The 27,555-nt window shown below is 45.9% G+C and overlaps 1 protein-coding gene and 1 non-coding gene across 3 annotated transcripts in view; both read right to left on the reverse strand.

Annotated features, from left to right (window-relative positions):
* Positions 1 to 268: 268 nt before the first annotated feature.
* LOC145714110 (rhox homeobox family member 2B-like) overlaps positions 269 to 27,555 on the reverse strand; it is a 78,670-nt gene continuing 51,383 nt past the window's right edge. The window contains exons 5-7 of one of the 2 annotated variants that reach the window (XM_081793244.1): positions 23,078 to 23,136; positions 21,796 to 21,883; positions 269 to 9,943 (exon numbers count right to left, since the gene is read on the reverse strand). The gene's annotated coding sequence lies outside the window, so the exon portion shown is untranslated. Of the gene's footprint in view, positions 9,944 to 21,795; positions 21,884 to 23,077; positions 23,140 to 27,555 lie in introns of both variants that reach the window. The other variant, XM_081793243.1, reaches the window with a different exon arrangement.
* LOC145714726 (U6 spliceosomal RNA) lies at positions 20,450 to 20,553 on the reverse strand. The gene has a single exon (XR_014136943.1). It is a non-coding gene; the product is annotated as a U6 spliceosomal RNA (small nuclear RNA).

The raw sequence follows: 27,555 nt of genomic DNA on the forward strand, positions 1-27,555 counted from the left end.
AGCTAATACTGATTTAGGACTTGCTATGTGCTAGGCACGAATTATGTTACATGTATTATCTCATTTAATCCAGCACCTCCAGGCGATCAGCCGTATGACGGCTTCCACTTAAAGATGAAGCAGTTGGAGCCTAGAAAGGTGGTGATTTGTGTAAAGACACACGGTAGTAAGTTCCAGAGCCAGGGTTCACACCCAGCCTACATACACCACGGCACTACATTCGTACAAAAATTCATACCGATCAATAAGGAGACGCCACTTCAGCAAAAGATGTACAAACAGGAATCTTTAATGCAGCATCTTTTATAAGAGCTTAACATTTGAAAAAGCTTATATGTCTATCTTAGGGACTGATTAAGTTAATGAAGGTACATCCATTCAATACAATAGTTATGCATCTGTTACGAATTACATTGCAAAGAAGTGTGCACAGTGTGAACCAATTTTAATAAATACGGCGCTTTTTTTTTTTTTTTTTACCAGGATACACATACATTAGAAAGTCTGGAAAATTATACAGCAAAAATACTCACAAGGATCATTTTGAAGTGGTAGGAACTCCAGGCAAATTAAAACATTAAGTTCTCCCAACTTCTCTTACGATAACCATACAATAAAAAATAGAATAAAATCTTTAAAAATCACACGACTGTCTTTTCACTGAGAGATACTGCGCTTCCCACTTGAGCTCCAGGCTGGAAATCAGCCCCAACGGCATTCAAGTGCTCTGTGACTTTGGACAAGTCACTTACCCTCTCTGGGCCTCTTGTTCTACGTAAATAATAATGAGAAGCTGGTTTCGTTTCAAAAGTTTCTTCCAGCTCTAACATTCTTTGACTTAGTCAATTTCATTCCTAGCGAAGTTCTTAAAAACAAAACCAAAACGGCACGTGGAGATTTAAATGTTGATAAAACGTCTCTTCACACCTTATGTTTTCTTTGGCATATGAAGTCATTCCCATTATTCCCTCCCCATCAGTCTTTCGAAAGGGGAAAGTTAATGCATTTCACCAAAAATGGGTCAAATCACTCTAGAAAAATAAGGGTCTTTTCCCAGAAAAACGATTTGGAACCTATACATTGACAGACAGACGCACACAGAAAAACCACGACATGCCCAAACAGCAGCCCCCCGCCCCCAATCCAAGCCAAAGAACAACAAAAGCAAACCGTCCAGGCACAACCCCGGCTGCCGGCCCGACTGCACACAACGTTGGCTTCTCCCCGTGCGCATGGCTGTTAACCGCGAGCCTGTCCCTCACGGACACGCCAGCACGCTAGTGTCACAGACAAGCGCGGGCACCGCCGCCCGGCAGAGGAGGGCGACGAGACTAGTCTGGGCGGTGGGATGAGGCAAGACTGGGCCGATGCGAAGCCTATGGCGGTGATGGGGGGTGAATCGGAGCTGCGGTTGGGTGCGGATGGAGGGGTGGGGGCTGCGGTTGGAGGGGCGTGGGGAGTCGAAGCCACGTGCAGCCTGGAGGGTGGGAAGGGCGGTCTGTGAGATGGGGGTGGAGCGTGCAGCTTGTGGGGTGCTGTCACCCCGACCTGCTCTCCCTGTGCGAACAGGGTCCTGGCACGGCCCGCGCCCCGACATCGCCTGCGCCCTCCTGCCCTCCTGCCCTCCACTCTGCTTAGGTAAGTGCTAGAATGCCCTTGGGCAGCCGTTTCCCCATGGCCTTGTAAACCTGCTTCCTTCTGGGAAACTGAAAAATCTGCCCTTAGAGGAAAAGGCGCCCTATTTCCTATTTTCCTTCCCAGCCAGGGAAGGGACAGTCTTTCAGCGGTCTGTTTTATGAAAACAGAAGGTATTTTTCAACAAATGTAAAATACTGAATATGCATCTTGCACATTCTCACCCCATCCCCCCACCCCCCAACACGCCTGGGGCCATCTCCCTGAGAGTCACTGGTCTGGAATCTTCTCACCTGCCAGCTCCACGCCCCCCCACCCCCCCACCCCCCACCCCTACTTTCCATCCCCTTAGCAAATACTTTCCTAGATGGTATATTCACCTAGGAACTGTAATTCTGAGGTCTCCTCCATTTCTGTCCCCTTGCTAGCTGTGTGGCAGCAGGTAAATCGCTGAAGTACTCTGAGCTAATAACATCAACCTCACAGAGCCCACTCATTTACTCCCGCATTCGACAGGTCAACTGAGCACCTCCTCCCGTCGGGCCCCGGGCTACGTGCTGGGAATACATCAGCGAACACGGCAGGTGCCTTCCTTACACTCATGAAATCTGCCACCCAACTGGGGATGCGGACAGTAAACTAATAAATCCACAGAGGGTGGTAAGTGTGTCCACGTAAGGAACACGGCACAAGGAGAGAGAATATAATAGATTCAGATTTAGGCTTGTGAGGTCAAGAAAGGCCACTCCGAGGGAGGGACATGAAAGCCGATCCTGAAGAGTAAGTATGAAATACGCCAGGAGCGAGGTTTTGGGCAAAGATCCTGAGGTGGGGAGGGTTCATATTTTCTAGAAGAGGCCATGTGGCTGGATAGCAGGAGTGAGGAGGAGACTCCACACGAGTCTGGAGAATCAACCAGGCGGCTCTTAATGCGGTACATTCTATGGATTTGAACCAATGTACAGGGACACGCAGCCATCATCGAGGTGTCACACAGGGTCGCTGCACTGCCCGAAAAATCCAGTGCTCCGGCTACTCCTCCTCCCCTGACCCGCAACCCTCGGCCACCACTGATCTTTTTCCCGTCTCCACAGCCTGGCCTTTTCCAGAATGTCCTATAGCTGGAAATCCTACAGCACGGAGCCTTTTCAGACTGGCCTTTTCACTCAGTGATAATGCATTTAAGGTTCTTCCATGTCTTCTCATGGTTTGGTAGCTCGTTTCTTTTTAATGCTAAATAATATTTCACCGTCTGGCCGTACCACAGCTTATTCACCCGTTCACCTGCTGAAGGACATCTTGGTTCCTTCCAGGTTTTGGCAATTCTGAACAAAGCATCACCGCGTTGGTCTGTTTTGAGGAAAGTTCACTTGTTGCCTTTTGGGACCCTCATGAGCAGAAACAACGGACTACATCATACGTGAAGCACCATCAGGAAACCAGAGGACAAATTACTGGAGACTCCTGAGTGTGCCTCAGAGTCATTCACAGAAGCCTTCGAAGATATTGTTAAGAAAAGCGACCTCCCTGCTTTTCTCCTAATACCAGAATATATGGCCTACCGGGGGAAGCATTTTCGTTCTGTTCTCAGTCCCCAGTCCCTAGAAATAAACGGCAGGTAAACGGTAAATGCCCCACAGGCATTTTTAAAATATATGAACGGATTTATGCTCTCCATGGTATTATTCTGTCTTTTCAAAAATAACATTCTTATTGAGGTACGATGCACATACCATGATGTTCACCCTGTTACGATGTACGATGCAGGGGTTTCTAGTCGATTCGCAAATTTGTGCATCGATCCTCACTACTTCCAGAACACTTTCTTCACCCCCAGGGGGAAATTCACAGCCCGCGGAGAGACGAAGTGGATAGCACAAAGCAAATGCACACAGTGCAACCGGGCCAGAGGCGAACCGGGGAGCTCGCGTCAGGAAGCTGAGCATGTCAGCTTGGTCAACCAGCAAGATGCAAACAGCCTCTGGCTTTATCAAAAGCTTCGAGTACAGAAACCCTAGGAGATGATATCAACGGCTAGAATTAAGTGAACACTGCGCCCCATCTGACTTCCACAATCAGACTGTGACAGTCTTTGATGGTGAAAAGCACGATCCTGTTTTCCAGTGTCTGCGTTATCTCATAACTGTACATGTCCCGAGAAATCTCTGATGCTCTGTTAAACATAGTGGTCACGCTGGCACTCGCTGTGGGGCTTAGTGGCCTAAGGAGGGAGAGCCTGTTGCAAAAAAGGAACTTCCTGTATCATCTGAAAGGGACAGATGGGAATTTCTGACCCTGGAAAGCCCACTGGTCACTCTGAGCGCAAGATGAAAGTTAATTCCTGACAGTGGCCTGCAAGACCCAATGCAGTCTGAGCCCTTCCCCTTCGCCACAGTTATGGCTTCGACTCCACCTACCTTCTCCCTTTTTACCTTCTTCACTCCGGCCACACTCCTCCCCCTGCTGTTCCTCAACTGTCGCGCCCAGCTGCGCATCAGGGCCTTTGCACGTGCTGCTCCCTCTGCCTGGAAGGCTCTTCCCTGAGATAGTCTCATGGCTCGCCTTTTGACCACCCTTCAGATCTTTGCTAAAATGCCATCTGCTTATTCAGGTGGTCTACAATCTAATGACACCACTCTTCCTTCCCTGCTTTATTTGTCCCTTTGCACTGCCCGAGACCCTAGTTTTTAGCTATTTTTCTTACTGCTTTTCTTCTAATACCAGAATATACTGTCCAGGAGGGGAAGGACTTTTTTTAAGTTCATTTATTGATTTATTTTTAACTCATCTCTACACCCAGTGCAGGGCTCGAACTCACGACCTCGAGATCAAGAGTCACGCACTCTTCAGACTGCACCTGCCAGGCCATGAGGGGAAGGACTTTTGTTCAATTCCTGGTCCCTGGTCCCTAGACACGTCAGATAAGCAGTACATACTCCATAAATATTTTTTGAATACATGAACGCATTTATGCTCTCTATGGCGTTACATTTTCCTTTAAAACAACATTTTTTAATTGATATAATTCATATACCACGATGTTCACCCTGTTAAAATGTACAATCCAGTGGTTTTTAGTATACTGTATCTGCAAATTGGTGCCTCAATCCTCACTATCTGATTCCAGAACATTTTCCTCACCCCGAAAAGAAACTTCATACCCATTAGCAATCACTCACCATTTCCCCTTTCCCCAGCCACTGGCAACCACTCATCTGCTTTCTGTCTATGGATTTCAATATTCTGGACATTCCTAACAAATGGGATCATAAAATATAAGGCCTATTCTGTGTGGCTTCTTTCCCTTAGCGTCATATTTTCAAGGTTCACCCACGTATCAGAACTTCAATTCTTGTTTATATTGACATATTTCACACATCATCTTAAAGTGCATAATTCAGTGGTTTTTAGTATACTCACAAGGCTGTGCCACTCATCAACGCTAATTTCAGAATGTTTCTTCATGCTCAGAAGAAATCCGACTTGTTAGCAATTACTCCCCATTCTTCCTACCCCCCAGGTCCATTATAATCCATAGTGTACAGGATTATGTGTACTCCCTTTCAGTATAGGAAGGAGCAGAGTGGTCCTCTTTTAAAGCCTCATTTCCCCCAAATATTCATTATTTAACCTAATGGATCACTGGAAGACCTTCCTCCAAAGACTCGTCTTTATTTGAACTGACTAGGAGTTCCTCTAATGCTTAAAAAAAAAAAAAAGAAAAAAAAAATCTCTTCTTGAGGGCACTGGCCAAAAACATTCACTGGAAAGTGTTTGGGGTGGGGGATGCCTAAGGCGAAAGGTAACCTTTGAGGGAAGTTTACCAGACTAACCACAAAGCTTAACAGAATCGGTTGGGCCACCACAGTCCACGGGAGCTTCGAGAAGTTCTGACATATTCCTGGGAATCTAGAAGGCCAAGTCCACGTTTAGGGCATTGTGCATGCTCAAGAAAGTGTGAGGAAGCCCTAACTTCCCAACCCTGGCTGACCTTGAGGCTAGTGAAGGTTACTACAGACTTGTAAACTGCCTGACTGAATGATGAAAGCCACACACACACTGAGCCTCTCGGAAATGACCGGAAGATTGATGCGTTCCAGGCACTGAAGGAAATCTCTGTCCACCATTAGCCGACCACTAACTAAGCTAAGCCTTCAGTGGCCATATACAAAAAATAGTCTCTGCAGAATTAATTCAGAGAAGTCCTAAATAAACGATAGCTACAACAGGCAGCGACAACGGAGCCTGCCAGGAGGGGAATCTGATTTCCAGAGTTGCCACATTATGATATTCACAATGTCCAGTTTTCAGTAAAATTTTACGAGGCACGTGAAGAATCTAGAACGTATGGCCCATGTATGGCGGGGGGGGGGGGGGGCGGGGGGCAATCAAGAGAACTGTCCCTAAGGAAGCACAGGCATGGGATTACTAGATAAAGACTTTTACCAGATATGTCCGTAGAGCTAAGGAAATAACGTCTAAAACGCAAAGGAAAGACTCGACTCGAACACGTAAAGTGCTTGCAACTCACCCACCTTCACAACGAGGAAAACAGAACCAGTGACTCTTTCTGGCTATGTCACAGAACTGAGCTCATGGGACAAACCACACCCCAAACCTGAAGGAGCCGGGGATTCTAGAAACCACAGGTTACCATGAATGCAACTCAGCAAACCCGAGGCAGTAACTTACATGGAAGCTTCCCTGACCTGCGGGGAGGGGGGGGGGGTGCTGAGCATGGACTGGCCTGAGAGAACTCCTGGCAGGGGGGCCATCTAAGGTAGCCCTTCCCTCCACCATCATGGTGTCTGCCTCTAGAATCCTCACCAGGTTTTCTTGGTAACGATCAGAGCAAAATTGCCTCCTGTTGGGCCAGGGAGAGGCGAGAGGTAACCATTTTGAAAGAAGCCAAGAGCCTTCTCCACAAGAAAGGCCTACCCAGCAAGGGAGAAGCCTCCCTGGACTTGGGGTGAGGGAAATCCCCAAACTTCAGGCCCCCTATAGCCTTTCTTCTTCACATAAGGTGGGGAAAAAAGCTGAGAAACACCGGAGAAGATCCCAGCCCAGGGGGACAGGTACACTGAACGACTGAGACCTAATCCCAGGATTACAGGATGCTTCTCAGTCCAGACCTGAGCAAACATCAACAGGGCTCCTGCCTAATAGCAGTGGATTACTGCTCAGAGAGCGCCAAGGCTCAGATTCTACTTAAGAAGGGTTGTCGAGGGAAACGAAAGATGCTGGGGGACAAAAAACAAAGACACTCGTGGAAACTGAATCCTCTGACATACAGGTACAGAAAAGAGTAAATAAAGCATATCTCCTAGCCAGATAAAAATAACTCTCATACGAACGGCCAACTTACTCCCTAACACCTGATAATTCATGACTGGCTTTCAACCACAACAAAAGTTACATGGCATGACACAAGGGAAGAAGAAACGATCTGAAGGGACAAAGTGGGTGTCAGAACCAGGTTCAGTCAGATACGGCAGAGATTGTGAAGTCATCAGATGGGAAATTAAAAAAGAAGTAGGATTCATATGCTAAGGGCTTTAATGGAAAAAGTGGACAACATGCAAGAACAGATAGTGTACATATAATAACGGAGAGACAGAAACCTTAAGAAAGAATATAAAGGAAATACTAGAAACAGAAAACACTATAGCAGAAATAGTCTACATCATCTGATGGACGCGTCAGGTGATCGGAAAGGGCTGGGGATAGAATCCGAGCACTTGAACATAGGTCAATAGAAACTTCCCAAACTGAGTTGTAAAGAGAAAAAATAATAAAAATTGGGACAGACTACCTATTAACTGTGAGGCAATCACCAAAATACAGCACATGTATAAGGAGACTGTCAAAAGCAGAAGAAAGAGAAAAAGCAACTATTTGACATAATAATGGCTGGGATTTTTCTAAAATCCGTGACAGATACCACAGCACAAATTGAGGAATCTCATAGAATGCCAAACAGAATAAATGCCAATACACACACATACACAGACAGGCACGCGTGCACTCACACACCTAGGCAGATCATATTCAAATTGCATAAAGCCAAGGAAAAGTCTCTTAAAAAGTCAGAGAAGAAAAACATCTTACCTAGAGGGGAACAAAGGTAAGAATTCTATCGGACTTGCTTCAAAAATCATGCAAGCAAGGAGGGTAGCATGAAATATTTAAAGGGTTGGGGAAAAAAACCCCCACCAACCAAGGAGTCTATATCCAGAAAAACCATCCTTCCGAAGTAAGGGAAAATAAAGACTTTGTTGGTGTAGTAGTCTGCTAGGGCCGCCAAAACAAAATACCACAAACTGGGGGCTTAAACAACAAAATTATTTTCTCTCAGTTCTGGAGACTGAAAGTCAAAGATCAAGGTGCTTTGATCAAGGTGCAAAGATCAGTGCTGCCTTTTCGGAGGCCTCTCCACTTGGCTTGGAGATGGCTGTCTTCTCAGGTGGCCTTACCTCTGTGTTAAGTGCCCATCCCTGGCGTCTCTTCCTTTTCTTACGAGGACGCCAGTCATACTGCAGCCGGGCTCCACCCTTATCACCACGGTGGACATTCATCACCTCTCTAAAGGCCCTGTCTCCAAATACAGTCATGCTGGGAGTCACGGCTTCACCATATCAACTTCGGAGGGGAACACAATTCAGTCCATAACGTTCAGGCTAACAGAACTGAGAGAACTGTCGTTGCGGGTAAGCGTTAAAAGCTGCTCTTCAGAGGGAAGGAACATGGTGTTGGTCAGAAATTTGGATCTACGTAAACGAAAGGAAAGGGGTCACAGAAGGAACACGTGAAGATCAAAATCGCGTATTTTATTTTTCTTAGTCTTACTTAATCTAATGGACGACTGTTCAAAGGAATACCGGCCACAACATACTGCGCGGTAATAGCAGGTAGGTTAGTGCAATAAATGTAGCAGTGTTAGTAAGGGATGGGGTGAGAGGCCGCGGAGTCCGTTACGCCCACGCTGCAGCGTCATCTGAAGGCGGACCTGGACTGGTTGGAGACTTACGTTGCGCAGTCCAGGTCTAGGGAAACCACCAAGAAGTTAAAGAGAAATATAACTGATACGCTGAGAGAGAAGAGAAAATGGAACAATAAAAAGTGCTCAATTAAAAGAGAGGGCAGAAACAGGAAGATTAAAAAGAACACAAAGAATAAGTGCAGCAGGTACAAAATTTTCACGAACATGGTGGATGTAAATCCAACCGTGTCAGTGATCACTTCAAAAGGGAGTGGTCTCTGCAAGAAGAGACCGTAAGGGTAGATGCAAACCAAGACCCGGCTATATGCTGTCCACAAGAAACCCAATTTAAATATAAAAACACATATGCATTAAAAGTGAAAGAGTTGGGAAAGGTGAACCGAGCCGGCACGAGTCAAAAGAAAGCTGGAGTAGCTACGTGAATTTCAGACAAAAAAAGGCACTGGAACAAGAAACTTAGCAGGGGTAAAGAGGGTATTACATAACAAGGGAGTCAATTCTCCAAGAAGACACAATAATCTCTGAAATATATGCACTTTACAACAAAGCGTCAAAATACAAGAGGCAAAAACTGATAAAAATGCAGAAATAGATAATCCACTATTAATGTGAGGGATTTCAACACTCCCTCTGTTAGTAGCTGACAGATCCAGTAGGCAGACAAGCAGCAAAGAGATAGTTCAGCTCAACAGAACCATCGATTGATGGATCTGACACGATTTTTAATTTTTCCCAGCTTTAATTATAATGGACAAATAATATTGTATATACTTAAAGTGTGCAATACGATTTGATATACGTAGACACTGTGAAACGATGATCACAATTAATTTTAACGCATCCGTCACCTCCCACAGTTACCTTTTCCGTGTGTAGCAAGAAGGCTTCGGATCTATTCTCTGGGCACCTGCGCCTTGCAGATTCGTTCTTCCCTCCTTCCAGACCCTAGGCGTCTGCCACCACCACGTTCCGCCAGATCTTCCAAGATGTTCCGCGAAGCAGCCAAGCCTGATCCCTCTCTTCGTATTTAGTGGAGCTAGAGGTACTGGGGCAGCGCTGTAGGTCTTGCGCCTGATATTTATTCAATCCAGAAACCTGGAGCAAACTGGGTCGCAATAATCGATACAGGTTCTATTCTGCGAACGTAGATCACGGCAAGCCGAAGGAAGAAGGTGCAGACTTCGAAATGAAATGTTTCACCATAAAGCTGCTTACAATGAAGGTCTTCCAGAAGACATCTGCACAATTTGCCACTTATCCAGGAAATATGTCCCCTCTAAATGCACAGAATCACTAAATATCTGAAACCTGAAAAAAAGAAAATTATACTCTCTTAGCGAATGTCAAGTATACAATACAGTATTATTAACTGCAGTCACCACACCAAACCTTACATCCCCAGAACTTCTTTATCTTTTGACCAACATCCCCTGATTTCCCCCACCCCCCCCCCCCCCGCCCCCGGCAACCACCATTCAACTGTTTCTGTGAGTTTGACTTAATTTTTTTACATTCTACATATGAATGAGATCATATAGTATTTGTCTTTCTCTGTCTGGCTTATTTCACTTAGCATAATGTCCTCCAGTTTTACCCATATTGTCACAGATGACAGCAGATATATATATCTCACATTATACATCTCTCACATCACATATATATATGTGTGTATATATGTATATATATGTGTATATATATATATATATATATATATATATATATATATGTCGGACGTCTGTAGATGGATGAATTCTCTTTATCTATTCATCCATCTACAGACGCTTAGGTTATTTCCATGTTATGACTACTGTGAATAATGCTGAAATGAACACAGAGTGCAGAGATCTCTTCCAAATACTGATTCCATTCCCTTCAGATTTATACCCAGAAGTGGGATTGTTAGATCATATAGTAGTTCAATTTCTGATTTTGGGGGGAACCTCCATACTGTTTTCCACAGGGGCTGCGCCAATTGACATCCCCACCCACAGTGCACGAGGGTGCCCTTTTCTCCACATCCTCACCGCCTGTTATCTCTCGTCTATTTGATAGTAGCCATCCCCATAGGTGTGAGGTTGTTGGAGAAAGGGAAATTTCCCCCTTCACCTCTGAGTTCTTTTGGCTGGTTGGCCGAATAATCAAAATGACACAAGATAGAGCAATCGGAGAAAACCGAATTTAATTATACACCTACGGAGAATCCACATAAACCTAAGAGATTCCAAAGATGGGCAAAATGACGTACGTACGTCATCCTGAACTAAGGAGAAAGGGGTAGGGGTCTGAGACTTCTAAGGGAAGGAAAGCCATTCACGGGAAAATGAAAAAAAATAAATGGGAAACAAATGTTTCCTGAGCCATAAAGACACGACAGGAAGCACAGAGGAATTTTAACAAACACTTTGCTAGGTCTCTCCCTATCTGCCACACCGACTTGGCATTACACCGTAATTACAGGGATGGCAGCTCTTTTCTTGGACGAAGTCCTCTATCTAAATTCTTTTAGGCAGTTCAAAAAGAGGTAAAAAGAAAAAGCTCCTGGGTCTTCTGTTCCTTAAAACTAATCAGCCTAAATTAACTCTCATGCCAGAGAGACACATTTTGGGGTGGCAAATTTTGCTCCCCTAGAAGGTGGGATCTCATTGTGATTTCGATTTGCATTTCCCTGATGATGAGTGATGCTGAGAACCTGTTCATGCACCTGTTCTCCAGGCAACTGTCTATCCAGGTCTTCTTCTTCTTCTTCTTCTTCTTCTTCTTCTTCTTTTTTTTTTTTGAGAGAGAGAGAGCACAAGTGGGGAAGGGGCAGAGAGAGAGAGAGGGAGACAGAGAATCCAAAGTGGGCTCTGTCCTGTCAGCACAGAGCCCAATATGGGGCTTGAACTCACAAACCGTGAGATCACGACCTGAGCCGAAATCAAGAGTCGGACGCCGACTGAGCCACTCTGGCGCCCTGGCCCAATTTTTAACCAGTTACTGGTTTGTTCACTATTGAATTATGGAAGTTCCTTACATATTTTAGACATTAACCTCTTATCAGATATATGGTTTGCAAATATTTTCTCCTTTTCATTCTGTTGATGGTTCCTTTCACTGTGCAGAAGCTTTTTAGTTTGATGTAGTCCCCCTTGTTTATACCTGCTTTGTTGAATGTGCTTTTTGTGTTGTGGTAGGGTCCCTTCCCTAAGGAAAGAAAAAAAACCTCACGGCAACCTGGCTATGTGCACACGTGACACTATCGCTCATGACCTTATAACATGAGATCACTTAATCAGACTGCATGTTTGTGTGTTACCATATATGGAAGACAAAGAAGTAAAACATATATATATATATATATATATATATATATATATATATATATATAAACTATGCCATGTAGTGTTCAGGGCTCAGTTCTTCGGGTACCAACCTAACTGAGTGGTGCCGGCACGAATAAAGTTGCTTCCTGGAAAGAAAAGCCTCGGGGTCATGATTCTCTGTGAGAGAATCCTGCTCTATTACTTGGGGGCTCACCCGGGATTCGGAGCCGGTGCATTTCCACCTCCTTCGCCACCGGGATACGAACCTCGGAGTGCCGGGAGAGGTGCCTCACTGGGGCGAGGACCCCATGTGCGCCAACGGAACCCGTGAGGCCCAGGAACCAGCTTAAGGAGCGCCACCCGTCAGACTGGTAAGAACCCGGGCTGGTTTTGGCAGACCTGCCCCTAAGAGGCAGAAGGGGAGCCTGATCACCTCCGAGTTGCCCTGGTAGTTCTACAAGGGACGAGGAACGATGCTGCAACTCTAAGGCGCTGGGCACTGGGTGGCAGGTTGGAGGCGGTGGGATGTTGCCATGTGACTGTGTGTGGGGACTTGTCTCTCGTTCGTTTCCTGGGTCAATGACTACGATAATTAGAGCCAACTGTCTCTGGTTGGTCTACCTCAGAACGGGGACTTTAAGGAACATTCCCAAGCAGCTGCGAAACTCCCCTTGTTTCGGGGAAATTCCCTGACTTTTCCGAACCGACATGGACTGCCTAATTCCACTAGCGGAGAACAAAACAAAACAAAAGAAACCTGGAGTCTGCTGCTCTGTCTGAGCGGACAAGATTTAAAGCTGGGAATTCTCTTTCTCTGCCTTCAGCTGGCACCTCGCGTCTTCTGCCTTCTCTTCCCCCCTCCTGTTTCTGCACCACCTGGGGGGCGGCCTGCACAACTGGCTCCTCAATGCGTCAGACACCATCAGCTCCCCCTGCCCCCCTAAATGTCCTGGAGCCAAGATCTCCAACTTCAGATTACCCTACCAACTGGTCCAGGTAAAAATTAACCATGGGGAACAAACGGTCTTAAGTGGACCCAAGTAAAATGTATTGTGTTTAAGCTAATTTAAGTTTGTTGGTTTGAGACAATGTTTGTCAACATTTAAAAAAACAACTTTTATTCTACCTAGATTTGCTGAAGGTCAAATAAGCTCATGTTATCTCTGTTCCAATTTGCTAGCAAAAAGATGACTTAAAGTAATGGTTAACTTTATCTGTCTCATAGTTTTCATGGGTAATTGTTAAGACAGCTTTCAAAGTCTTTGGTAATCTAAAAAACATTAAAGTTTTTGCTTGCATAACAAACTGGGATTAAATTCATTGGATATCTAACAAGAGGCTAGAGCACTAATTACTAGATGCAGGTCTGTGCTTTTGACTTGTTGCAGAAATACCAAGGCTATTTGGATCTGTTGAAAAACTGCTTTGTGCTTAATTGATTCATAAGTTTGCCATCTAAGAAATTCTAATGTAACAGTTCACAGTTGGTTACTACTTAGTTTTCACTGGAGACTAAGGTTTCTAAGAGTTAAAATTCTGCTAAATGTAGTTAAGAATAAAGTTTTTTAAAAAAAGAATAAAATTTAAAAACAACTCTACGTGTAAAGGAGTAGATATATAAAAAATATAAGAAATGGAAATATTTTTTTTTGTTAAAGGTTAAAAAAAAAGGAGGAATTTTGTCCTAAATGAGACTGGTTGTTTAAAAAAAAAAGGCTTAGGTCAAAATCTAAAAGCAAAGGAAAGTTGTTAAAAGTTTGCAAAAAAAAAAAAAATCTTAAAAAAAACTTTATATATGGTCAGGAGGTCTAAGGTAAACCTTTAAATTACACTGATTTCACCACTATCTTCAGATACAAAATAAAACCCCGGTGGCCTTCCTGGAAAGGTTAAGGGAGGCTCTCATTAAATATATGGTTATCTCCCCTAACACCCTGAGGCTGAGAGGATTCTAAAAGACAAATCTGTCACTTGATGGGCCCCAGATATTCAGAGAAAACTGTAAAAACTGGCTGTTGGTCCGGAAGGGACCCTGGAGGAGCTCTTATGAGCTGCCAAGATCAAGAGCAGAATAAGAATAAAAAAAAAAACACAAACAGAAAAGCAGGCTTAAAAAAATCTGAGGCCTTAGTTGTGTCAGACTGGACTTCCGGAGGTCCTGGCACCAAGTGCCATTTATATGGCTGTTCAGAGCACTAAAATGAGAATGCCCTCAGAGGGGACAACCAAAACGAAAACCTCATAAGCCGTGCCCCTTGTGTGGAGACAGTGACTGGAGATCTGAATGCCCTCGAAGACCTCTATCTGTGAGGGCTCAGATAACCAGTGTCCCTGGAAGGGACTGACGGGGCCTCGGGCTCTTCACGGTGGCTCCCCTAAAGCAACTGTCTATCAGAAACCCAGAGCCTCGGGTAACTCTAAGTATAGAAGGAAAACTGGTTGATTTCTTCTTAACACCAGAGCTACCTTTTCTGTCCTCCTTTCCTCTCCAGGCCAACCGTCCAAACGCAGCATGACGATTAGAGGCATCTCCGGAAAACTTCTAAGTTTTTCTCTCAGCCCCTGGGATACATATGGGAAATTTTTTCTCATTCTTTCTTGATAATACCAGAGAGCCTTACTCCCTTGCTAGGAAGGGACATTATAACTAAATCAGAGACTACAGGACTACTAATCCCAGAACAAATAAACAATTGTATTATGAGTTTTGGAAAATCACTGGATATCGCCTTAAGGTTAGACTGCCCATCTCATTTAGGCTGTAGATACCAGGGTTCAGGAAAATAGTTTCCCTGCTACATCAATTATTAACGGAGACTCAATCCCACCTACTCTCCCCCCAAAAATAAACTGGGGTCTGACTCCTAGACACTGTCTCCCTCCCTTGAAATGGTTACAAACAGAGCAGGGCAATTACTATTACCAAGCTCACAGAGCTTGAAAAAAGATCATTAAAACACAACATTAGGCCTTTCGTTTAAGGAGGGACAAAACTTATCAAATGGCCCAAAGGATGTTTGCTGGAAAAAAAATCTGTCAAGGACAGTTATGCCAAGTAGTATCAGCCTGTGAAGTATGTCTTAAAAACCATCCTTTCAACCACAAACTTGCTCTCCCAGGCAACCCAGGAACTGGAGACTGTCCAGGAAAGACTAACAATTAGGTTTCACTCGTGCCAAGGTCAGATGAATCCCAACATCTGTGGGTACGGATTGATACTTTTACGAATGGAGTAAAGGCCTTCTCCTCCAAGACAGAAAAGGCACAAAAAGTAATACAAGTTCTGCTTTATAAAATAATACCCAGGTTTGGCTTACCTAGAAATTTGCAAATGAATAATGGTAAATGGCTGCCTTGACGCTTTCTCTAGAACTCCTGGCTCTTGGAAAAGTTTTACACCCCAAAATAAAGCAGACTGTCTGCTTATACTCAGCAAAACTCTAAATAACACCTCACAAGCATTAGATGCTTGAAAAAACATTTTTTTTTAATTAAGTTAGGGCCGAACTCTTGGAAGCAGAGCCACCACGGACTACTTACTGCTCCCGCTCCTCCATCACCCGGGTTATGAGAGATGCCCTGACGTACGTTATTTACAAAGCAGGGTCTCTCCTAGATTGTCTGACAGGTTTGGAAACTGGGGACATCATCCTAAGATGCCACCTCGTTGGCGAGTATAACCTTGACGTTTTTCTCTTGGTGCCTGCTAATGTTTATGCCGCCTCATGCCTGCCAGCCTCCCTGTAGAACCGTACCGTGGGCCACTTGACCGACCCTCGGGCAGACTCTAACTGCTGTGCCCCCACACCGTCCCTTCTCAGCTTGAAGAAGTCAGAGCGGTCATCGTCCCTGTTCCCTAACAGCAGTTACAGGCCCTGTTCCAGGGGAGGAATGACTAGGGAAAGGGGTAACATTAGGCAGGGGGAGGTAAGGGACCTTCAGGGGGGCAGACTGCAGCTGCAGGTGGGAGGCTAAAGAAGCAGACGGGGTTCTCCCTTTATAAAATCCTTTATGGGTGCCGTCCCCCCATTATCAAGGGCATGTGGGGGGCGTCTAAATGAGATGGGCAGTCTAACCTTAAGGCAACAGATGGCGGGGCCCTTGGCTCTACCCTAACCACCTTTCACCGCTGGGTTAGGGAGCGATTACCTGCGAGTCTGACCACAGACGCTCATCCTTTTAAATCAGGAGATGCAGTATGGATAAAGGAGTGGAACGTCCAACCCCTAAAACCCCTCCGGAGGGGCCCGATCACTGTCATTTTGTCCACCCCTACTGCAGTAAAGGTAACAGAGGTGGGTCCCTGGATTCATCACGGCAGAGTGAAGCCGGCACCTCGAAACTGGGAGTGCGTTCCTGATCCATGGGTGCCGTGCAAGCTGAATGTACGAAAGAAGCAATCTGCATTTCCAGAGGCCTGGGAGCAGCTGGGACACTGCAGCCCTGCTTCAGTCACTCCGGAAGCTGACTAATCTATGCACGGCAGAAGCTTGGGGAATCGACGGTCCGGTGGAACAAATAGACTGTCCTTGTTTTCTATATCTGTTTCCTTACTGTGATGCACTGCCACCCCTTGTCTGTCACTGCTAGTGTGATTCTTGCTCTACTCTTTGCCATAGGATAGGCAGACGCCGCCCCAGCTGGCTGGAAGTGTGGTGAGGGGTTTCTGTTAGCACTCACCTTCCTTTTGGGGACAGGATACTTCGTGGTACCAACATGGGGAAACAATGGCCATAAGAGACTAGAAAATTAGATCCCCACAAACCTTATAGTAAAACAGAATACCCCAGTTCTACTACCAGGGTTTGGGTCCTCAAAAAACCCAAACCCTTGCCTGGTGGGGAAAAAGTTCATCGCCATCTCTGTTAAAAACTTACCACGCCTAGGCCAAAGATATGATAACTCAACCACCTGGAAAACCCAGTGGTGGGGGACCCCAGAGCACCTTGAGCCAGATCCCCACCCCTTGTCCGACTTCTCTCCTCTCTGAGAGGCCTGGGACAGTGTCCACGCAGCCATCAAATGGCAGGCCCCAGGGGGACTAGACTGGATATGTGGAAGGACAGCCTATACAGCACTTCCCTCAGGCTGGTCACGGTCATGGGTGCTGGGAACTCTTCGTCCATCTTTCTTCCTGCTCCCACTTGCCAGAGGGAAACAATTGGGAGTCCACATGCATGGCGACAGGGAGACAAAAAAAGTGGTGTGCCTTACAAATTGGCAATTAAAAAGATGATAAATGCCCCCCCCCACCGCAACGTATAATCCAGTATTATGGCCCTGCCAGCTGGGCAGAGGTTGGGTCCTGGGGCTACCGCACTCCCATTTACATGCTAAACCGCATCATCAGACTGCAAGCGGTTATAATAATTATAACCAATAAAACTGCCTGAGCTCTTAACTTACTAGCCAAGCAGAAAACAAAAGTACACAATGCTATCTATCAAAATCACTTGGCCTTAGATTACCTGCTTACTTCGGAGGGAGAAGTTTATAAAAAGTTTAACCTAGGCAACTGCTGCCTACAGGTAAACAATAATAAAAAAAGTCATAGAAGAGATCACAAATCAAATGAAAAGAATTGCTCATGTCCCCGTCCAGACCTGGAATGGTTAAAACCCCAGGGAGTTATTTGGAAGATGGTTTTCAACTTTTTGGGGGAGTCAAAACTCTCATAAAAATTATTCTCCTCCTAATTCTGGAAGGTTGCTTAATCCTACCCTGCTTAGCTCCCCTGGTTGTACAGTCTGTCTCCAGTCTCACTGAGGCCATAATTTAAAAAAATACGGCCACTCATGTAATGATGTTATAAAAATATAAACCTCTAAACCAAGATGATGCTCTTTGACCCAAAATAGAGGGGTCTGAGCACCAAAGCCGGGAGTGTGGTAGGGTCCCCTCCCTAAGGAAAGAAAAAAACCCTCAAGGCAACCTGGCTATACGCGTACTTGACAACGTCCCTCAACACCTTGTAACATGAGACCACTTAATCAGACTGCACGTTTGTGTGTAACCATATATGGGAGACAAAGAAGTAAAAAATATACAAAAAACTATGCCTCGTGGCATTTGGGGCTCAGTTCTTCGGGTACAAACCCAACTGAGTGGTGCCAGCACGAATAAAGTTGCTTCCTGGAAAGAAAAGCCTCGGGGTCCCGACTCTCTGTGCAAGAACCCTGCTACAGCGTCACATGCAATAAATCACTGTCAGAACCAACATCAAGGAGTTTCTTCCCTATGTTTTCTTCTGACAGCTGTGGCAGTCCACGCACGTAGGCCCGGTCTAGGATGGTTTCTGACGTGGGGCCAAGGACAGGCCACCCCGAAATGTGCCACTTTGGCATACTGATAATTTAAGATAAAAGTTAAGAAACTGCTGACGCGAGGACACTCAAACCGTCCTGTCCCCAGGAAAGCAGGAAACCAATCTCCCCTATGAAAAATACCCTCCTTGTCCTAAGAGGTAAAAAAAAAAAAAAAAACATCGTTAGGACCAGAGATAGAGACTTTAAAGCTGAGAAAGCTGTAGAAACAAACCCTGGGGTTTTTTCCTAATCTACTACCTCAGCCTAAATTCTGCTTAGAATTCCCTACTAATTAAAATTTTTTTAAAATGTTTATTTTTGAGACAGAGAGAGAGAGAGAGAGAGACTGAGAGTGAGTGCGGGAGGAGGAGAGAGGGAGGCACAGAATCCGAAGCAGGCTCCAGGCTCCGAGCTGTCAGCACAGAGCCTGATGCAGGGCTCGAACTCACGAACCGCAAGATCATGACCTGAGCTGAAGTCAGCACTCAACTGATTGAGCCACCCAGGCGCCCCAGAAGTCCCTACTAATTAAAGTTCCTAACACCTGCTTTCTTTATCCTGTCAATTCCTCACAAGTTTCTTGTCTCTTTGTCTAAATAGTATAAATACTGCCTGCCTTGGTCATTTCTTGATGTCTCAATTTCATTACTGGGCCTCTGTGCCCACATAACGACACTGGCTTTTTCTCCCATTAATCTGTCTTACGAAATTTAATTTAGTCTTGCTGAAAGAACTTGAAGGGCAGCAGAGAAAGAATTTTTCCTTCCCTACACTGAATTCCCACTCGGCCATCCTCCTGTGGGCCCCAGAGGCACATCTGCCTGCTCTGGAGTAAATGAGACACTTCAGTGTCCATGTTTAGTTGACCAGCACAGTCTGCTCGTTTGTGATGTTCCCCCTTGTCAGTGTAGGGGTCTTTCTGGCGAGCATCCACATGAGTCCCAAGAAGCAGAACTGATTTTTACCCAAATGCCTTGCCCCCACGGGGAGGCTCGCTCCACACGCCAATCTGAGTCTTGCCAGAGGCCTGAAAAAATGTCGAGGCCATTAGCCACAGTACATCAGTCGGTGGAAACACAGCAAGCCTCCTTTGTTGAGGTGGCCTGGATAGCCAGCCATTCACCCTGCACGAAGCTCTGCCCGTTATACTGAGCAACCTTTACCGCACCCGGCCAGGGGAGAGGTCTCCCTCAGCTTGGATGGCAGCTGCACCCCGTTCCTGCCGGTTAGGAGTTAACCAGGAGGAGCGGACAGTGAGCCAGGCCCATTGTGGTCCAGGAAGCCTTCACACGTGGGTCCTCACTGGGCCAGTGGGGGCAGTGGCTCCTTGGGCAATACATCAGGGAACCAGACGGACGCTCTTGTGATATTACCTTGGAGTTAGGAGACCTCATCTGGGCTGAGTTTTGTTCATTCCAGTATGTACCATTTGTATTTTAGTTCGGAAGACTCTGGAACCACCTCCACCAGGTGATTTGAGATATCTGCTAGATCTGTGATACGAGTGGGATTTCTGGTCTTAAGATTACTTCACAGCCATCGATCATGTGCTCAGTGTCCACCAAAACCCAACAGCAGGCCAATAATTCTGTCCTGAACTAAGATACTAAGACGCAGAGCTCTCTGATTCATCTCCTGATTCACCAGGAGCGGCAGAGGGCCATCACCATACAGACCATAGTGGGACCATCTATCAAGTCCCCGGGACCCGGTACCGGCCCAGAGTTCCTTAGCGGGCAGCAGACCAATCTCCTCCTTTGAGGACTGAGTGACCGGGCCCAGAGCGGTCTTTGGTAAAAGCCTTTCCTATTTTTGCAGCAGCCACTTTTTCAGTGCCCAGACATTTCTCAGTAAAGATCCAGGCTGTGTTTGTTGTTGACCAACTGACCTAACCACATTTGAGGTTTCAGTGGGTGGAGGTTTTTTCTTAATTAATTAATTTACATCCAAGCTAGTTAGCATATCAGGCAACAATGATTTCAGGAGTAGATTCCTTAGTGCCCCTGACCCATTTAGCCCATCCCCCCTCCCATGACCCCTCCAGTAACCCTCAGTTTGTTCCCCGTATTTATGAGTCTCTTCTGCTTTGTCCCCCTCCCTGTTTTTATATTATTTCTGTTTCCCTTCTTTTATGTTCATCTGTTTTGTCTCTTAAAGTCCTCATATGAGTGAAGTCATATGATGTTTGTCTTTCTCTGACTGACTAAAACAATATGGAATGCTTCACGAATTTGTGTGTCATCTTTGTGCAGGGGCCATACTAATCTCCGTAACATTCCAATTTTAGTCTATGTGCTGCCGAAGCGAGCACTGGGTGGAGGTTTAATTGGGTTTGATAATTCGTACGTGCGGGAGCAGCATGCACAAACCTAAGAATCTTTGGTCAACAGTCTCATCACATATGGCTCCCATTCCCTCACTGTAGACCCAGGGACAACCGGGGTGAGTTACGGGGCCTCCACACCTTCTGCGAGGCTGCTGCAGATGAGTTTTTTATTAAGCGTACTCCTCACATGTGGGCCAAGTCTGTCAGAGCCCAAAGAGTACCCGGCTGAGGAAGAAGAGGGTCTCTGGTATTCCTACCCTCTCATCTCTCCCTTCTTCCTCCTCTTGAGGCAAGTGGCTACCGTCAAGGCGCTCTGGAGGAGGGGGTCGTGGCGATGCACCTCGGTAGGAGCCGCCTTCCCTCATCAAGTTTACCAAGATTACCTCTTTCATCACGGAGGCAAACTGGTCAAGTTACTAAGGTCTCCTCAGATCGCTGGACACAGCAATCTCAAAGAGCTCGACATTCTTTCTTAGAGGAAGCAGGAGTCTCAACAGCACAACGCACAGCGGGCTGTCCGCTGGCACCAGGGCTCTGCTTAGATCTGAGAACAGTCACTGGGTGCAACTGAGTCTGCAGTCTCCGACAACTTCAGCTCCACGCAGCAGAGAACAGTAAACGCTGGTGAGGGAATCGCTTCCCTGGCTTTCTCATAGTCCCTCTGTCCGCTTAATGTGAGCCACCCACCAATTTCGGCCGGGGTGTCAGGAGCTAAAGAGAAGGACCAATGGTCCACGTTGGAACCCAAATGCTTGTATAACGTGGTAGCGAGTCCATCGGCAAGAGTCAGAGGATCGCGCGGGGCACCTGGGCCGTGGGTGTCAGGAGACGGCAGCAGAAGCCACGGAGCATTTTGGGAGGACAGCAAATTGTTTATATAAGCTTTCTGGTTCCATCATGGGCCCCTTCCAGTGTCCCTACTTCTTTATTCTGTCTGTTGTGGGCAGTCTCTTAATCGTCATGACTAGGCTAACTAACGTTTACTGAAGACCTACGGCACGCCAGGCCCCGTTCTGGGTGCTCCACGTGCATGAATCTTCATTTCGCCTGGTTTTCGGCCTTGTGTACTCCCATTAAGAGCCATGGTACAGATGACGCCTCAGCTGCAGTCACAAAGCCAGTAGGTGGCAGATCTGGGGTCTGAAACCCTCGGAGTCCAAAGTGCGTCTTCTCCCCCCGGGGAGCCACACTGCCTTCCACACCTCCTCCCCGCTCCCATGTTCTTACCTCTCTAGGCCGCCTCCGCAGCGCAGTCCCTGCGAGGCAGTCCCGGGGGGGTGTGGTGTCCTCCGGGCAGCGAGCTCAGCATTTCTCCCTGAACAGAGAGGACGTTTAGTGAAGTACTCTCCTTTCTTTGTTGGGACTGAGACCAGATGTTTCAACACGAGAATTCCACCATTCCACATACAAAGCACGGTGGTTAAGGGCAGGGGCTCCCAGCCGTGGAGATTTCACAGACTAAATGGTAAGATTGGGTTCTGACATAGATCGTCATCTTTTTATTTCACCAACAAAGACCATTTAAAAGAATATCAGTTATACTCCTTCTACTACTAACAAACAACAGGAATAACATCTAAACCTCAAAGAGAAAGGCTACAATGTGCCAGGTACTGTTCTCAATCTTAAAATGAACTATTTCATTTAATCCTCAGAAAAATCCTATTCAATAGGCATTATTGCTATCTCCATTTTATAGGCAAGGAAATTTGAGGGGAAAAAAAAGGCACTACGTATGGGGCGCCTGGGTGGCTCGGTCCGTTAAGCGTCTGACTCTTGATCTCAGCTCCGGTCTTGATCTCAGGGTTGTGAGTTCAAGCCCCACATTGGGCTCCACGCTACGCATGGAGCGTACTTAAAAAAAAAAAAAAAAAAAAAAAAAAAAGCGCTTTGTAAATTGCTCCTGATTCTGCACTGATAATCGTTACAGTATACTCTCATCAGCTGTGTTTCATAAAAGGTATCTTTAAGTTTTTTTAATAGACTTTACTTTTGGGGGGGCGCCTGGGTGGCTAGTCGGTTAAGCATTTAACTCTTGACTTCGGCTCAAGTCACGATCTCACAGTTTGTGAGATTGAGCCCCACGCTGGGCTCTGCGCTAACAGCACGGAGCCTGCTTGGGATTCTCTCCCCCCCCCCCAAAATAAATAAGTCTTTTTTAAAAACAGACTTTTTTGTTTTAAAGTAGGCTCCCTGCCCAACGCAGGGCTTGAACTCATGACCCCGAGAGCAAGCATCGCATGCTCTATCGACTGAGCCAGCCAGGTACCTCTGGCTTTAAAGGAAACCGCCAAGCACCCAACAGGGGCCCTGATCTCAGAATCTAGGAACAACCAAGCAAAAGCACAGAAGCTCTGGGTTTGTGTCTTGGCCAAGTTAATGCTCTTCATCCCTGTTTTCTGAAATTTAATATGAAACTATTGATGTCTGTTGTGAAAAGTAAATGGCCTATCACATGCTGAGCCCTTAACCCAGTGGCCGGCAAACAGCTAGGACCCCCAATACATACCAGCTGCGAGGCTTATCCCTTCTCCTCTTCATCTCGGCACAGCCCTGAAGGCTCACCTCCTGCTGGAAAGAAACAGAGCATGAACACTATAGACTGGTCCTGTTACTGAAGTCAGATACCGGGACTGACCGTACTCTCCTTCCTGCAACAGTCTCCCATTCCCCGCCCCCCCTCCCACCCCCGGCAGAGCGGAAGCAGGCAGAAATATTTCGGCTCTACTTTCCATTGGTTGAAGATGGTTACTAAGCAGCACGCACAAACTCTCCTTCTGGGAGCTCTGGGGAACACAGGCTGAAAGATTTCTTCCAGGGCTTCTGTAGCAGCTCCCAGCAAACATGTGGTCACTCAGGTATCAGGGACGGTTAGGAGAGCGGTGCTGCACAGCAAGGCCCTGCGGTGCATCCCCTCCCGCCACCCCGCTGACCACCCGGACCCGAGACTTTCCCACAGTCCTGACAGTTCCCGCCTGCTCTGCCCAGCTAGCCTGTTGTTAGGAAGGCAAAGGGACAAAGGAACTAGGAAAGGTCACGAAAAGGGAAACTCCAGGTGACGATAAAATCCCAGAATTCTCATGATAAAGCACTACTTTCCGTGAAGTTCTACAGCAGCACTTTCAACAATGGCCAAATTATGGAAAGAGCCTAAATGTCCATCAACTGATGAATGGATAAAGAAATTGTGGTTTAGGAAACCAATTTCACAATAAATTTCATATATTAAAAAAAAATTGTGGTTTATATATACAATGGAATACTACTTGGCAATGAGAAAGAATGAAATATGGCCTTAGGTAGCAACGTGGATGGAACTGGAGAGTCTTATGCTAAGTGAAATAAGTCATACAGAGAAAGACAGATACCATATGTTTTCACTCTTATGTGGATCCTGAGAAACTTAACAGAAGACCATGGGGGAGGGGAAGGAAAAAAAAAAGGTTACAGAGGGAGGGAGCCAAAACATAAAAGACTCTTAAAAACTGAGAACAAGGGGCCCCTGGGTGGCTCAGTCAGTTGAGCGACCCGACTTCGGCTCAGGTCATGATCTCACGGTTTGTGAGTTCGAACCCCGCATCGGGCTCTGTGCTGACAGCTCAGAGCCTGGAGCCTGCTTCGGATTCTGTGTCTCCCTCTCTCTCTGCCCCTCCCCCACTCATGCTCTGTCTCTCTCTGTCTCAGAAATAAATAAACATTAAAAAAATTAAAAAAAAAAACTGAGAACAAACTGAGGGTTGATGGGGGGTGGGAGGGAGGGGAGGGTGGGTGCTGGGCATGGAGGAGGGCACCTGTTGGGATGAGTACTGGGTGTTGTGTGGAAACCAATTTGACAATAAATCTCCTATTAAAAAAATAAAAATAAAAATAAAAAAATAAAGAGGATCTTTCAGTGGGTAACGGTCCCACCTCATTTGCTTGGTGCTAGAAGTCACAGACTTGACTCCAAGCCAACTCACGGAGAGCCACTGTACCAACAGCCAAGTCACAGAGCGACCAAGCAAACAAGTGGGTCATTCTTTGAAGGATCGACTTACCGTATGACTAATTCACCAAAGTTGGCCAAATTTGCCAATGAGCCAAAAATTTTGTTTTCTTTCAGTTTCGCTGAAGTATGGTCAATCATAAAAATCGCACATATTTGACGCATACGTTTTGACGAGTTTGGACATACGCACACACCGCAATGTTGCTCTTATTTTTATATTTTAAAAATATTCATTTTTGAGACAGAGAGGGCCCACGAGTAAGAGAGGGGCGGAGGGAGGGGGAGAGAGAGAATCCCAGGCAGACCCATGCCCAGCGCAGAGCCCAACTTGGAGCTCAATCTCACGACCTGGGGATCCCGACCTGAGCTGAAATCGAGCATCAGACACTCAGCCAACTGCGCCACCCAGGCGCCCCTGCCATGTGGTTTTTAAATAGAGTCTATTGCCATTTTGTTTGGGCAAATGGGCATGACAAAGGGCTGTGGAGAACCAGTTCTAGAAGGTTTTGTGCCTCCAGACATGTCCCCTCTCCCCGTTCTTTAGTCTCTCCTCAGTCTGGGATGAGCAGCCTGGCAAGACTGTTCTACCCTCAGCAGATGACCGTCTCCTCCACCCTCAACCAACAGCTGCAGCAACAGGAACTTAGCTGAGGGGTGAGGGCTTTCCCACCGTGTCCTTTCTTCCGTGTGTGTGTGCGTGTGTGTGTGTGTGTAGAGATCAAACTTTCCCATGTCTCTCCTTTTCCTTTGTTTTAATCTTTTTCTTTTTAAAGTTTCTTCATTTTTGAGAGAAACAGAGACAGCATGAGCGGGGGAGGGACAGAAGATCCGAAGCAGGTTCTGTGCTGCTGACACAGAGCCTGACATGGGGCTCGAACTCACAAAACCGTGAGATCATGACCTCAGCTGAAACTGAGTCGGACACTTAATAGACTGAGCCACCCAGGCGCCCCTTTATATATATAAAGATATAAATTATCTTTATGTCTTCTTATAAAGATAATAATCCTATTGGATCAGGACTCCATCCTTTGACCTCTTTTAACCTAAATTAACTCCTTGTAGGCCTTATATCCAAATACAGACCAATTGAGGGTTAGGGCTTGCTGTGTCCCCTTTATCCTCTTTATTTATTAAAAAAATTTTTTTTACATGTTTCTTTACTTTTGAGAGAGAAACAGAGTGTGAGCGGGGAGGAACAGAGTGAGAGGGAGACACAGAATCAGAAGCAGGCTCCAGGCTCTGAGCTGCCAGCACAGAGCCCGACGCGGGGCTCGAACTCACAGACCATGAGATCATGACCTGAGCCGTAGTCGGACGCTTAATCAACTGAGCCACCCACACGCCCCAGCTGTGTCCCCTTTAAATTCGTATTTTGAAGCCCTTATCCCCAATGTGATGATATTTGAAGATGGAGCCTTTGGGAATTAGGTTTAATGAAGACATAAGGGTGGGGTGCCCACCCTCATGATGTGATTAGTGCCCTTAAGAAAGAGATACCAGAAAGCTCAAGCTCTCTCTCCCTCCGCCCCTCCCCCCACCCCTGTACCCTGTGTGGCCACGCAAGCAGATGGCCACTTACAAGCCATGAGAGAGCATTCACCAGAAACTGATCACGCTCGCACCTTGATCACACACTTGCAGACTCCAGCAATGTGAGAAATACATTTCTGCTGTTTAAAGCCACCCAGTCTGTGGTATGTTGTGGCGGCTCTAGATGACAAGACAAGGCCTCAACATCTGAATTTGGGGAAAACACGATCCAGTCCACAGCGCACACGTGAACTAACAGCAAGTGATTCAAGGTGGTTGAAAGTCTGGTTGAAAAGTCTTTGGATGCTCTGAAAATCTAACGAGTCTGATCCCGAGAGTGGGAAAATGTGAGTGCAACTTCAAGCTTCCCCAACGCCCCGGGTTTTTTTTTCCCTTTTTTTTTTTTAACTTTTTCTGAGCATCTCCTGAAACCCAAGAGCTTTAGGGATGCTAGTGGAAGGACAAAATTGGTGAGCAGGCGTGGATGGAGTGATACCAGCTCTACCAAACGGAAGCAACGTATTTTCAGAAAGCTGTCTTCTAAGTTCCAGACGTCAGAAAGAAAGGGACCAAGACCAGGCCTCCTAACCTTTACTGGCCTCACAGAAAGAAGGTTAAAGGCAGAGCGAAACGAGGCCAGTGTAAAGAGAAGCTTCTGGACAACTTTCACTTAGCTATTGAGCGGTACAAAGAGAGTTGAACCCCACTGCTAAGGAGACAGGAGGGGCCACTGAGAGATTTTAGGAGTACTGGCAGAACACGTAAGATTGAGGTGTTATTTGCAAAAGGATCCATCGCAGATATGCTCTTGGACGGGTAGATTAGATCAGCAGATATGTAACATATGACAATTTGCTCCAAGTAATTTTCTGATTTTAACACAGTTTCAATTGAAATGGAAAAATAAGTAAGAAAGCAAAAGAACAGTCGAATAAGTGTGTAAGTAGGAGATTCAACATGACCCCATATTTATCAGAACAAGCTACAAGAACACTAATCGTTTAGACTATTGCTGGCTCAAAGGGGAAATACTTATCAGTAAACAGAGGGGATATATTAGAGTAGCTACTGGCCTACATGACATTAACGAATGCCAATATGTATCATAAGATGTTGCGGAAATTTTTTTTTTTACTTTTGATTTTTTTAATCATTTATTATTTAAAAAAAATTTTATTCCAGTATAGTTAACAGTGTTACATTAGTTTCACGTGTACAATACAGTGATTGAACGATTCTACACATTACTCAGTGCTCATCATAAGCATACTCTCAATCCCCTTCACCCGTTTGACCCATCCCCCATCCCCTTCCCTCTTATAACCATCTCTTTGTTCTCTCTATAGTTAAGAATCTGTGTTTTCGTTTGTCTCTTTTTTTTTTCTTTGTTCATTTGGTTTCTTGTATTACACATATGAGTGAAATCCTATGGTATCTGTCTTTGTCTGATTGACTTATTTCACTTA

Source organism: Panthera onca, chromosome X (genome assembly GCF_046562875.1).
Source record: "Panthera onca isolate mPanOnc1 chromosome X, mPanOnc1 haplotype 2, whole genome shotgun sequence".
In the NCBI taxonomy this organism is placed as follows: Eukaryota; Metazoa; Chordata; class Mammalia; order Carnivora; family Felidae; genus Panthera; species Panthera onca.